Source organism: Tursiops truncatus, chromosome 18, assembly GCF_011762595.2.
Source record: "Tursiops truncatus isolate mTurTru1 chromosome 18, mTurTru1.mat.Y, whole genome shotgun sequence".
NCBI classification, from domain to species: Eukaryota; Metazoa; Chordata; class Mammalia; order Artiodactyla; family Delphinidae; genus Tursiops; species Tursiops truncatus.
In genome coordinates, this window is record NC_047051.1 from 67,494,045 (window position 1) to 67,507,427 (window position 13,383).

Sequence of the window (13,383 nt, forward strand, 5' to 3'; positions counted from 1 at the left end):
GTGTGTTAAAACGGTAAGAAAATCCCCACGTGACTGGATCACAATAGCCCATTCTAGAAAATTCTGAAACCTGAGGTTCAAAGCAGACTATTTCTGTTTTTAAACAACAGCTCCATTGGCCTGCTAGCTTCAAACCCTAGCATCTAATTTGTGATCCTGCGAAAGCCTGTTAGGAGGATTTCCATATAAAAGCATCCAGCACAATCAACTTCTGGCCTTTCCCACACACAGATCCGCAGGACCAGGCTGCCTCTCCAGCACGCCAGGGGCACTAGGTGTTTAATTTGGAATCTGATAGCTGCCTAAATTTTGAGGTATCCCGTAGGTGCCGCACACAAAGAATCCTCAATGGCCACTGGCAGAAATTCTTAGAAAAACAATCCTCCTGGTTGTCGGAATCACAACTACCACTTTCACTCCCCGCCTCCCTGTCATGGAAGAGGCTGTTGTGACTTGAATTACAGGGGCCCATGTGGACTACCTGCCGTCCAAATGCGCATGTGACAATGGACACTCCTTTGCTGGCCGGCGGTGTTATTTCAGACACTGTTGGACAGATGGGCTCCGTTCCGAGCGGGGGAAGAGCCACACCTCGGAGATGACATGTTTTATAGGGCTGTCTCCTCGCCGCACACAGAGTATCCTCATCATTTTGCCAGGGTTGGGGCAGATATCCGAACATCAGAAGGACAGCTTCTCCCCAGCATCCTGTCTCCAGCCTCAGGGCCTGCATGCAGTTTCGGGGATCCTGGTTGTCGGCTGGCCCCCCGCCCGCTCCTGTGGCTGCCATGTGTGGGGCATGTGCCTGGGCCTCGACAGCTGTTGGAACACAGTAAATCCATTCATACTGACATATCCCAATGACTAACACGGGCTTAGCGAGGAAACAGAAGCGTTTGACAAGCAGAAACAACTGAATTACTTTTAGAGGGGTGAGGAAATGACACCCCCAAAGGGCTTGATCTTGCCATTTGGCTTGGATGGGGGGACTCACCATGGGAGGCCACCCGGATGTCACCCCAGCCACCTACCATCATTAATTCTGAGCAGAAGAGGAGCCCGGCCGGTGTTTCAGCAACAGGAACGAGAGGCCTAAAGACATGGTTATTGGAGACCACGCTGGACATGAAGAAAATAAATCACTCAAACCCAAAGGCTTAAAGTGAGAGGCAGTCTCACTTTGTAGTTTGGAATGTGGGCTTTGGAATCAGACAGAACTGGGGTTCAAATCCTGGTTCTGCCACTTAGCTCATGATGAGCCGTGAAACCCCTAAGCCTCTGTTTCCTCGCTTGTAAAATGGGGTATGATAATGGCATTCCTAGCTAATGGAGCTCTTTCAGGAATGAGTGAGACCATCGGATAAAGCATTCAGTACGGTATGTGTGTGTATAAAGCCTGATGTACAATAAGCACTTAATTAACCGTAGGTAGTAATCATAATAGTACATTTCAGTGAGAGGACAATGAACTTTGTGTTTGTCCACACATGCAGACAGGTAACAGGATTCACCTTGCGCTAACTGATACAGCTCCTGAAGCAGCGTGGAATCCAAAGGAAGCTCGACGCTTACTGCTTCAAAACACACTTCCTCATCAGGACCCCACCACCGCCACCTTCTGCAGAACCTGGATCATGAGGTGAGTTGGAGAACCATCTAGGGCGCCACCAGGCTTGGTGTTCTGAATCAGACCTCAGCAAACGCTCTCCTGCCTAATGTGGATCGTTGTTAAGAACATGTCCCCACGTCACTGCCATAAACTATAGGGCAGCAATATGCATGGATCTTCACCCATGGCTTTGGGGATGTTTCAGCCCATGGAACCTACTGGACTGGATGTTATTAACAGGTACCATACAAATAGAGTACTCCAGGTTCCCTCCATGCTACATCAAGTGCACAGGATTTTACTCCCCTGCAACAGCAGTTACCATAACCTCCACTCGTGGAGTGCGCCTGCTGATGATGTTCCTTTTGGACATCGTAAGTCCACCAGTCAGAACCCACCAGAGCCCCCATCTCGAGCCAGCAGAACAGGGGAGTATGTCTTGTTCACCCCAGCTGTCTACCCCAGGAAGCCGGCCAGGGAGGTCACGGACAGGGCACTTTATAACCAACTCGGATGCAATGAAAACGGGAATTACCCATGATTAACATCTAGAAATAGGCTGGAGAGAATATGACAGGAAGAGAAACATAAATCTGATTATGCAAAAGGATGAAAGTGGAAAGCTTTGGAAGAATTCCGCTTGCTTCCAGGAGGGCCTTCTCCCATGACCTCCTCCTGCGGCCACGCCAGGGCGGGCTGTGTCCACAGCTTCCCCCAGCTCCCTAACCGCCAGCTCTAGCTGACTCTGCTCATCCTTTCCTGGTCCTGCCTCGGGCCTGTTGTCGGGGCATCAGGGTTGCTTTGGTTCTTCCTTCAAAGTTCATCACTAAAGAGGCATCTTGCTTTCCCTGCCATATTTTAGTTGAAGCTCATATATTTTCTTAATGACAAAAGTATGAAAACTGATGTGGTTCAATGGTCCTCTCTCTCCCATCGTGACCCAGCAGACACCCAGTGCTTGCTCCCTTATGGGCCTCCTTGTTTCCTCCTCCTTCTCCACCACTGACACTCCTTATTTGCTCTGGCAGCTGTGTACCTGGGGAGCATTCGAGTCTTGTGCCGAACCAGCACAGAATCTACTGAACTGAACCTAGCGGCTCCAGGTTTCATTTTAGCCTTCCCCCTTCCATAGTTCTAACCCCCTTGACTCTTTACAGCCACTAATCAACGCCAACTGTTTGAAGATGCAGGACAGAAGAAATTCTGAAGGCTGCCGCTTCCTTATATCTCCCTGAGAGCCGTCTTTGAGGATTTAAGGCAAGAGAATTATTGAAACACATTTCATTGATTTATTATTAATTGTCCCTTGGGTAAGCACAGAAAGTACCAAGCAGAGGAAGGCTGCATGACTTGTGGTCACTGAAACACTTTCAAGTGTCTGCCCAGATCCTGAATTTCTGCCATGAACAGGGGAACCAAAATGAGGAAACACAAGTTATAGAGATTAGACTCCAGGTGAAGAGGAAGGGGGTGTAGGAAGGAGGTGTGGGGTACAGCTTGCTGAGTAGTGGGAGCAGAGACCAGGCAACTGAGGCAGCTGGCAGAGGAGGGAGGTGGAGGCTTGCTTTGGGAGCGAAGCCAAAGTCTACTGTCAGGGTGTGGGATCCAGAAAAATCCCACCGGTTAACATGAATAAATGCCCACCAGCAGAAAGACAAATACTGCTTCTGGTCCAAGAAACAGAGGCCTGAATGGCCAAGGAAAGTAGATTCTTATCTTCGGGCAAGGGCCCAGCGACACACCAGCTCAGAAACATGTCCCAAAGGAAGGGAGCATCGTTACTGCCAGCTGAGCATCTCCGAACCCCCATCCATGGAGGAAACAAGACATGGGATGAGAAATAGGTGCACGTGCGCACAAACGCACACACAAGAAAATAAAAGTGTTAGCCTGCTGCCTGATCACACCCAAATAAGGCAGACGTGCCCCAACCAGATGTACCAGGCCTCTTCCAGAGAACTCATTTGTTGTGGGCTGATTTCTACTTCCTGGTGCAATTTACTTGGGAAAAGGGGCCTTTCATTGTTGATATTCTGTGAACTGGCCGGAACCAGATAGACAATAATGACTTTACAAATCTGATTTTGCAGAATCTGAAAAACACCCCTTGACTGTCGGTCCTCAGTACTTCCTTTCTGCTCACCCAGAGTCTTCTATCTTTTATTGATTAGCACAGGCATCGCATGAGCCCCTTCTTAGGGCAAGGGACTAAATCCAACAAGAGGTACCATGTTGTTTTCATTCCGCAAGGATTTCACAGGTAAGTTCCACACTGTGCTGGGGGGTGAGGGGGGATTGTTTTTCTCAAAGGCAGAAAACAGTCCACGTGCTTGTGGTTTTCTACTAACTCAACCTTTACTCACACTTTGCCTGATCTATAACTCAAACTCAGTAAACAGGCCTTTTAGGGAACTTGTAAAACCTAGGATACTTTCAGACAATTGGATGAATGTGGAATAAATCAACTATGAGGGAATAAAAACGATTTGGTTGTTATGTGAGATATATGTGTCTTCAAGTAGTATCACTGATCCTCAATCTCCTCTGAATACTAATTAAAAAAAAGACCCAGGGCTTCCCTGGTGGCGCAGCGGTTGAGAGTCCGCCTGCCGATGCAGGGGACACAGGTTCGTGCCCCGGTCCGGGAAGATCCCACATGTCGCGGAGCAGCTGGGCCCGTGAGCCATGGCCGCTGAGCCTGCGCGTCCGGAGCCTGTGCTCCGCAATGGGAGAGGCCACAACAGTGAGAGGCCCGCGTACCGCAAATAAATAAATAAATAAATAAAGGGATCAAGCTGGTAGATTTCATGTTATATGTTTTTTAATCACAATAAAATAAATGCAGATATTTAAACAATTATCAAGATGACCACAGCAAGTGTGGAAAAAGTGGAAACAAGAGTGGGACAGTTTTCTCATTTGTTTTCATGGACAGTTTTGACAGCTATAAACTTCTACCAGCAAAACTCAGGAGTACTTTCACAAGAAAGGAGTTCTGAAGGGTGATGTCACCAGCAAAGTCCCCATCAATCATGACAAGTGGTTTTGCTGATAGATGGCTACTGCCTGGCTCTCCCCAAACCACTGCCCTCCAGCATGGCTTCACTGTAGTTCCCAGTCAGAAATATCGGGGTTGGAGGGAGGAGAGGAAGGAGAGAAGGGGGCTGCCATTTACAGAAGACTGGTGCCAGCTGCTTTACAGAAGCTACTGCATTTAATACAAGTCAGTGAAGTGCCTATTTACTATAGCCTTTTCATCAAGAGAAACTGAGGCTCAGAGAGAGCAAATACCTTGTCCAGGGTCATGTAATAAAGACCTGATTTGTCTGTTTCCAGAGCCCAGGCTTTTTCCACAACCATTTTGCCCTTGATCTCTACAACTACAAAACCAAGAGCCAACCATCTAGAACCCTGAAGCAAAGTGTTTTTTTTTTTTTTCTGTGCCCCATTTGAGAGCTTAATTATAATATAACTAGAATCGGGCTGGAAAAGTGACCTCATGTGTACTCCCTAGATCTGAGATCCACCTGCTGCGCAGGGGTACTGCGGAAATGGGTCACTGGTGTGCCACGACCCTGGGCATGTCCTCAGCCGTCGTCAGGTCAGTCAGGATGCAGCCTGGGACACAGGAGTGCACTTCAGATGGTGAGCAGCTTTGTCATTTACCCGCTTGTGTCATAAAACATCACTTCCTGTGAATGCCGTAAGTGACAAAAAGTGGGAAGCATTCTGCCTTGGATTTAGAAGCAAACTGCCTGGATTAAAATCCCAATTCCACCGCTTCATAGCCGCACAAGCTTACCTGTGTGTGCCTCAGGCTCCCATCTGTAAACTGGGAATGGAAATAGCACTTTCCTCATGGTGTAGTGAGAATCAAATAAGATAAAATATACAGAGCTGTCAGCGTACCATCTAGAAGTAATCACTCAGCAACAATTCGCTGAGCCGATGGGTACAGCCACACGCGCTCTGTGTGCCCCAACTCCAGGGCACCATTCACTCAGGCCGTAGTGTGAATAGCACCCCCTGGAGTTGTGCAACTGTGCATCCCTGACCGTTAGCTTTGCATTTTAATGACCGTCTTCCACAGTCAAGCTCCAGCTTACTCCCCTGCTTCATTATCTGCCACTAGCTCCCCAACCCCCATCCCAGGGACCATCTTACCCTCAAACACAACGGTCCCATTTACAACCCCTTGGATTTTCATCTGTGCTCCTTCTTCCTGGAATGTTCCCCTGCTCTCCCCTGTTTCCATTCTTATTCAACCTTTAAGACCCAGACTAAAAGAAGTCCCCTCCTCTCTGAAGCATCCTCTGATGCCCAGGCAGGTTGCCCCACCGTCAGTATTCCCAGAGCACTTTGAAAATACTCTAGTAGAAAGATCAGCATGTTTTCATGTGGTTCACACAGTTCATCTGCATACAGGTCTCCCTTGCTGAGCTGTGAGCTCCCAGCGCTCAGATGGAATCTTCCTCTTCTTGGCATGGACTTGAGCAACCCGCCCTGCTCCTGTCCTGCAGCCACATCTACATCACACGTTCAGAAGACGAGGCTGAGAGGGACTCCGTATCGTCAAGGCAAGTGTGGGATGCAGCACGCAGACCAACTTCGGAATCCAGGAAATACCCTTGACCGTGTCCAAGTGAGGCTCATGTCCCCTGAGGATGGCACTAAACGCAACAGAGGTAACGGGGCCTCCGAAGGAAGGACTTGTGGCCTTAAAGTACCCGGTCCCCTGGTACAGGAGGTGCCAGGCTGCCAGCAGTTACTTAGGATAGGCTTCGCTTGATATATGAGAGTGAAAACCAGGAAATGCGGCCCAGTTTCTCGTTTGAAATCCCTCCCTTGGTTAGATTTGAATCTCATGTCTGTATGCTTTGTTTCAAACTAAATATCAAAAGTCTCTCGCTTCTGTTATCTCCCTGACAGTTCTTCAATATACTGTATTAAAAACTCTCCGGGGACCAAAAAAATGCACTTTTAAGTGGTGTTTAGAAACTTGCCACCCCTTGCCTTTCTTCATTTCTGAATCTCTTGGATGCTTCATAAACAAAGGAGAAAAGTGCTGCTTCTGTGATAAATACGTACACAGGATTCCTCTGTCTTACAGAGAAAACAGTACAGACCCAGCTGTTTCCCAATAGTCATAGGACTCATACCTAATGCCGACAGACTACCAAGCGTATCTGCACAAACTCTATCACACACAGCACATGGAATCTCCAGGTGTGGCCGTGAAAGAAAACAGCATGTTCTCCTTGTCAAAATGCCCTCTCCTTGCCAGCCCCCTGCACCAAACTAACAACCACAGGACCTGAATTTAACAGGTGATGTTTCCCTTTGTTCTTCTGGATGTTATGTATACTCAGGAGTAGCTCTCTCTGGGTTGTTCAAACACTTCATTTATTTATTTAGTATTTACTGAGTATCTACTATGTACCCCACATAGTCATGGATTAAAGAGATTCTTGCTTAGCTTCTGTATTAGGATTTCTCAACCTTGGTACTGTTGCCATTTTGAACCAGATAATTCTTTGTCATGAGGCTGTTCCATGCCTGGTAGGATGTTTAGCAGCATCCCTGGCCTCTACACACAAGATACCGGCAGCACCTCCACCCCTAGTCGTGACAACCAAAAATATCACCAGAAGTCAGTGAAAAGGTTTAGGGGAGGAGAGAGGGACGAAAAGGTAGAGCACAGAGGATTTCTAGAGCAGTGAAACTATCCTGAATGATACCATAATGGTGGATACGTGTCATTATACAATTGTCAAAATCCATAGAATGTACAACACCAAGAGTGAGCCCTAAAGTAAGTCTCCTGCCCTGGGGACTTGGGGTGATAATGATGTGCCAGTGTTGGTTCGTTAGTTATAACAAATACGCCAGCCAGTCCCGTGTAGGCTGTTGATAGTGGGGGCGGGCAGAGGGTAATAGGAGAACCCTCAGTACTTTCCCCTCAACTGTGCTGTGAGCCTAAAACTTCTCTGAAAAATAAAGTCTATTAAATTTTTTTTATTTTAGGTGAAAAAATGTTTTCAAGCATTGCCAATTGTCCCTGGAGGACAAATTATTTTTCATCCTGTTATAGACATTATCCTGCTCACAACAATACATTTTTTTAAATTGTGGTAAAATATACACATTATAAATTTTACCATTTTAACCATTTTTAAGAGTCTGTTTCAGTGGCATTAAGTACATTCACAGTCTTCTGTGCCATCACCACCATCCATTTCCAGAACCTTTTCATCATCCCAAACTGAAACTCTGTGCCCATTAAACACTAACTCCCCATCCCACTCTCCCCCCAGCCCTGATAACCTCTCTTCTACTTCCTGTCCCTATGAATTTGACTACCCTAGGTACTTCATTTCAGTGGAATCCACAATATTTGTCCTTTTGTGTCTGGCTTATTTCACCGAGCATAATGTCTTCAAGGTTTATCCATGTTGTAACATATGTCAGAATTTCCTTCCTTTTTAAGGCTGAATAATAGCCCATTGTATGGATACATCTCATTTTGTTTATCCAGTTTTCTGTTGATGGACACTTAGGTTGCTTCCATATCTTGGCAATTGTAAATAATGCTACTATGAATATTGCGGTGTATATATCTTTTCAAATTAGTGTTTTAGGGGTTTATTTGATATATACCCAGGAGTGGAATTGCTGGGTTGCTGGGTCATGTGACAGTCCTATTTTTAGTTTTTTGAGAAACCTCCATACTGTTTTCCACAGTGTCTGTACCAATTTACATTCCCACCAACAGTGTACGAGGGTTCCCATTTCTCCACATCCTCACCAACATTCGTTATTTGTGTTGTTTTTGATGATAGCTGTTCTGACATGTGTGAGGTGATACCTCATTATGGTTTCTTTTTTTTTTTTTTTGCGGTACGCGGACCTCTCACTGTTGTGGCCTCTCCTGTTGCGGAGCACAGGCTCTGGACGCACAGGCTCAGCGGCCATGGCTCACGGGCCCAGCCGCTCCGCGGGGATCTTCCCGGACCGGGATACGAACCCGTGTCCCCTGCATCGGCAGGCGGACTCTCAACCACTGCGCCACCAGGGAAGCCCCCTCATTGTGGTTTTGATTTGCATTTCCATGATGATTAGTGATGTTGAGCATCTTTTCGTGTGCCTGTTGGCCATCTACCTTTCCTCTTTGGATAAATGTCTATTCAGTTCTTCTGCCCATTTTTAAATTGGGTTGTTTGATTTTTCAATGTTGAGTTGTATGAGCTGTTTACATATGTTGGATATTAATCTCTTATTGGTCATATCATTTGCAAATATTTTCTCCCATTCAGTAGGTTGTCTTTTCATTTTGTCAGTGGTTTCCTTTGTTGTGCAAAACCTTTTAAATTTAATTAGGTCCCATTTATTTACTTTTGCTTTTATTTCCTTTACTTTAGGAGATGGATCCAAAAAAATATCACTGCGATTTATGTCAGAGAGTGTTCTGCCTATATTTTACTCTAGGGGTTTTATAGTAGCTGGTCTTACGTTTAGGTCTTTAATCCATTTTGAGTTTATTTTTGTAAATTATGTTAGAGAATGTTCTAATTTCATTCTTTTACATGTAGCTGTCCAGTTTTCCCAGCACCACTTACTGAAGAGACTGCCTTTTCTCCATTGTATATTCTTGCCTCCTTTGTCATAGATTAATTGACCATAAGTGTGTGGGTTTATTTCTGGGCTTTCTATCCTGTTCCATTGATCTATGTGTCTGTTTTTGTGCCAGTACCAAACTGTTTCAATTACTGTAGTTTTGTAGTATAGTCTGAAGTCAGGGAGTGTGATTCCTCCCTCTCTGTTCTTCTTTCCCAAGATTGCTTTGGCTAATCAGGGTCTTCTGTGTTTCCACACAAATTTAAAAATTTTTTGTTCTAGTTCTGGGAAAAATGCCATTGGTATTTTGATAGGGATTGCACTGAATCTATAGATTGCCTTAGGTAGTGTGGTCATTTTAACAATATTGATTCTCCAATCCAAGAACATGGTATCTCTTTTCTTCTAAGTTGTCCATTGTATTGGTATATAGTTGTTCGTAGTAGTCTCTTGGTAGTAGTCTCTTCAATAAGTGGTGCTGGGAAAGCTGGACAGCTATATGTAAAATAACAAAACCTGAACATTCTCACCCTACCTGGCTTGAAAGTAAGAAATGAGGCAAGAACGTCCATGTGGAGCCACCAGTACAGCTGCACGTGGTGGAGGTCCAGTCAGTGCTGGCCCTCCTCAGACCTGAAGCAGTCACAGTCACAGATGTTTCCAGTCTGGGCAATATCCTCTGGCACATGAAGTAGCTAGGGCCAACCCTGCATGGTTGCTGCCCAAGGTCTAGTCCCCTCCCCTTCTTCCTCTCTTACCAAATCCTGATTGGGTTTGGATGGTCACCTGCCTAGTAAAATATTCACTTCCCACATGCCCTGGCGGCTGGGTTTGGCCATGTGACCCAATTCTAGTCAAGGAAATGAAAGAGAAAATGTCCAGGTGAGGCTTCTTTTCTTAAATGGTTTTTTATTTTAGTTTTGGGATATGAAGACCTGTTTACATGATTTGAAAGTCAAGAGTATGAAATAAGGTACATTCACAGTGGTCTCACCTTCATCTTTGTCTCCCATACCTGTTCCTTCCTCCCCCTTTAGATGTAGATGTGTTTGTTTGTTTCCCTTGCAAATATAAGCAAATGTCTGTGTATTTCTTTCCTTATTTTTTACATAATAGGATATATATCAATATATCTATATCTATGTTGTTCCCCTTGTTCTTTTTTTTAATTTCATATTCTTGAATCTTGGAGATCACTCCATAGCTGTATGTGTAGTGCTTCCTCATTTCTTTTTTACTGCATAGTGTTTGACTGTGTGGCTATATTATGAATTATCCAAGCAGTGACTTGTTGGTGGACGTTTGGGTTTTTTCCAGTTTTTTTAATCATCAGTAATGCCACAGTGAATAATCTTATGCATGAGTCATTTTCTATTTATGCCTGATCCCATTTGGGGTAGATTCCTAGACATGGGATTGTTGGGTTGAAGGGTAATAACATATATAATTGTGCTCTATCTTGCCAACTTCTCTGCCATGGGAGTTGTACCATTTTGACTTTGCAGACCTTTTTGTTTGCCCTTTGCTCTTTACCCATCTCCATTTCCAGTCCTCCACTGCCTACCACTGCCCTTCCTGTATGGGAGAAACATAAACCCTTCACCTGTGTAGCCCTGGTTATTCAGGTTCCTATAACTCACAGCCAAAGACAATCATAATCATTTGGATACTGAGTAAATCTAATTAAAATTATGTTATATTAATTGAAAAGCTTGTAACTGATTAGTAAGTTGGTATGTACTACAGGCTCCACTGTCCAACATGGTAGTATTACTGGAAACATAACTCTACATGAGATTAAGCTTATCTAGCAAACAGTTAACCCAGTGTCACCACATAAGATGTGACCTGTCTCGGCTTTTTCTGTTATGGAAAAACCCACCCCCTGTGGCTTTCTGCCTTCTCCTCAGGATGTCTGTACTGTGGGAGGGGTAGCCTTTAGGTGTAGCCTTATACACAGTGCAAGTGTCTCTTTCAGGAATAGAATTTATACCCCCCCCAAAAAAATGTATGGACAAAATCAGAAAACACAATCACCAGAAGGATGATCAACGTGCTATGAAGAAGAGACGATTTCATCGACAATGCAGAAAATAGCCCAGCCCCAAAGATGAAGAGCACGAAAGAGGCAAGCTCAGAGGAAATTTCTGAGTAGACAGCCCACAGGCTTTGAGAAAGGGCCTTTCCACCTCTACTTCGGTTTTGAAGGGAAGAGCAAGGGCTGAGATGCAGAACACAAGGAGGACGTTTGCAAGTTCCTGAAGCTTTGGGGGTTTTCACACGGTGTGGATGCCCATATTGTGTGATCGGATAAAGTGGGATCGTCTGTCAGCCTGTCTGTTCACATAGCTATGCTATTCATAGAAAATGTACCTTTTCCCCCAAATAAATACCATATGCCTCTTCTCTTACCTAATTGGGTGTGTGTATCCTAGGGACCTGTGGCATGTAAGGGGAGGGGATCATGCCAGGTGACTCAAGTGGCCATTTTGGGCTCTCTTGTAGAACATGCTTCAGGATGAGAAGAGCAACAGGGAACCATATTAGTTAATAAATTTGAAATGAGGTTTGACTCCTGCCATCTGCAGCATCATGAGGAAGGAAGAGAAAGAAGATAGCACCATCTTTGGGGCTCCAAAGACACCATCGGTCACTCTTCATGACCCCCTCCATCCCACTGGCTCCTGGAGCCTGAGTTACACGGTCCCCCACTGTAACCCCTACCTCACAAGCACCACTAACACCCTTGCTCCCCTCTCCCTCACCAAGCCTGTGTCCACCCCTCCATGTCTACACCCAAACATTGCTGGGGAGAAAGACTCCCCATGTGGTTCCCAGGGCCTGGGAGGAGGGGACATCAGGAGTTACCAGTTCATGGTTGCAGAGTTTCAATTTGGAACAATGAACAAGTTCTGGAGAAGGATGGTGGTGACGGCTGCACAACAATTTGAATGGACTTAATGCCACCGAACTGTGCACTTGAAAATGGTTAAACCAGTAAGTTTTGTGTCATGTACATTTTACCACAATAAAGAGTTAAAAACACACTCAATGTTGTTGCCTGGTGTCACTTCAATTTCAAGTACACAAATAGAAAGAGGACATCTGACACGGGCCATCAATCCTAATATATTGGGTTGGCCAAAAAGTTTCTTTGGGTTTTAACTAAAAGTAAAAGACACACTTTTCATTTTCACCAAGAACTTTATTGAACAACATATTCATTATTTTGTTCCACTACCTTCTGCAACTTCACAATTCCATCTTCCCAAAACTTTTTATCTTTTTGAGCAAAGAACTGTTCCAGGTGCCTTTTACAGTCTTCCAGGGAATTGAAATTTTTTCCATTAAGAGAATTTTGTAAAGACCGAAATAAATGGAAATCCAGAGGTGCAATGTCTGGCAAATATGGTGGATGAATCCAAACTTCCCAGCCAAGCTGTAACAGTTTTTGCCCGGTCATCAAAGAAACATGCGGTCTTGGGTTATCCTGATGGAAGATTATGCGTTTTCTGTTGACTAATTCTGTACACTTTTCGTCCAGTGCTGCTTTTAGTTGGTCTAATTGGGAGCAGTACTTGTTTGGAATTAATCATTTGGTTTTCTGGAATGAGTTCATAATAGAGGCCTCCCTTCCAATCCCACCGTATACACAACATCACCTTCTTTGGATGAAGACTGGCCTTTGGTGTGGTTGATGGTGGTTCGTTTCGCTTGCCCCACGATCTCTTCCATTCCACATTGTTGTACAGTATCCATTTTCCATCGCCCGTTACAATTTGTTTTAAAAACGGAACGTTTTCGTTCTGTTTCAGTAGAGAATCACATGTGGAAATATGGTCAAGAAGGTTTTTTTCGCTTAATTTATGTGGAACCCAAACATCAAAGCGATTCACATAACCAAGATGGTGCAAATGATTTTCAACGCTTGATTTGGATATGTTGAGTATGTTGGCTATCTCCCGCGTGGTATAACGTTGATTTTTCTCAATTAATGTCTCGATTTGATAGCTATCAACTTCAACTGGTCTACCCGAACATGGAGCATCGTCCAGCGAGAAATCTCCAGCATGAAACTTTGTAAACCACTTTTGACACCTTCAATCAGTCACAGCACCTTCTCCGCACACTGCACAAATCTTTTTTTGCATTTCAGTTGC

The 13,383-nt window shown here is 44.9% G+C and overlaps 1 protein-coding gene across 2 annotated transcripts in view; it reads left to right on the plus strand.

The window, feature by feature from the left end:
- The window catches only part of CLYBL (citramalyl-CoA lyase), a 276,123-nt gene extending 262,740 nt beyond the window's left edge, over window positions 1-13,383 (plus strand). The window contains exons 10-13 of one of the 2 annotated variants that reach the window (XR_012327754.1): window positions 1,494-1,639; window positions 2,767-2,866; window positions 3,700-5,254; window positions 6,035-13,383. The gene's annotated coding sequence lies outside the window, so the exon portion shown is untranslated. The remainder of the gene's footprint in view (window positions 1-1,493; window positions 1,640-2,766; window positions 2,867-3,699; window positions 5,255-6,034) is intronic. The other variant, XR_012327753.1, reaches the window with a different exon arrangement.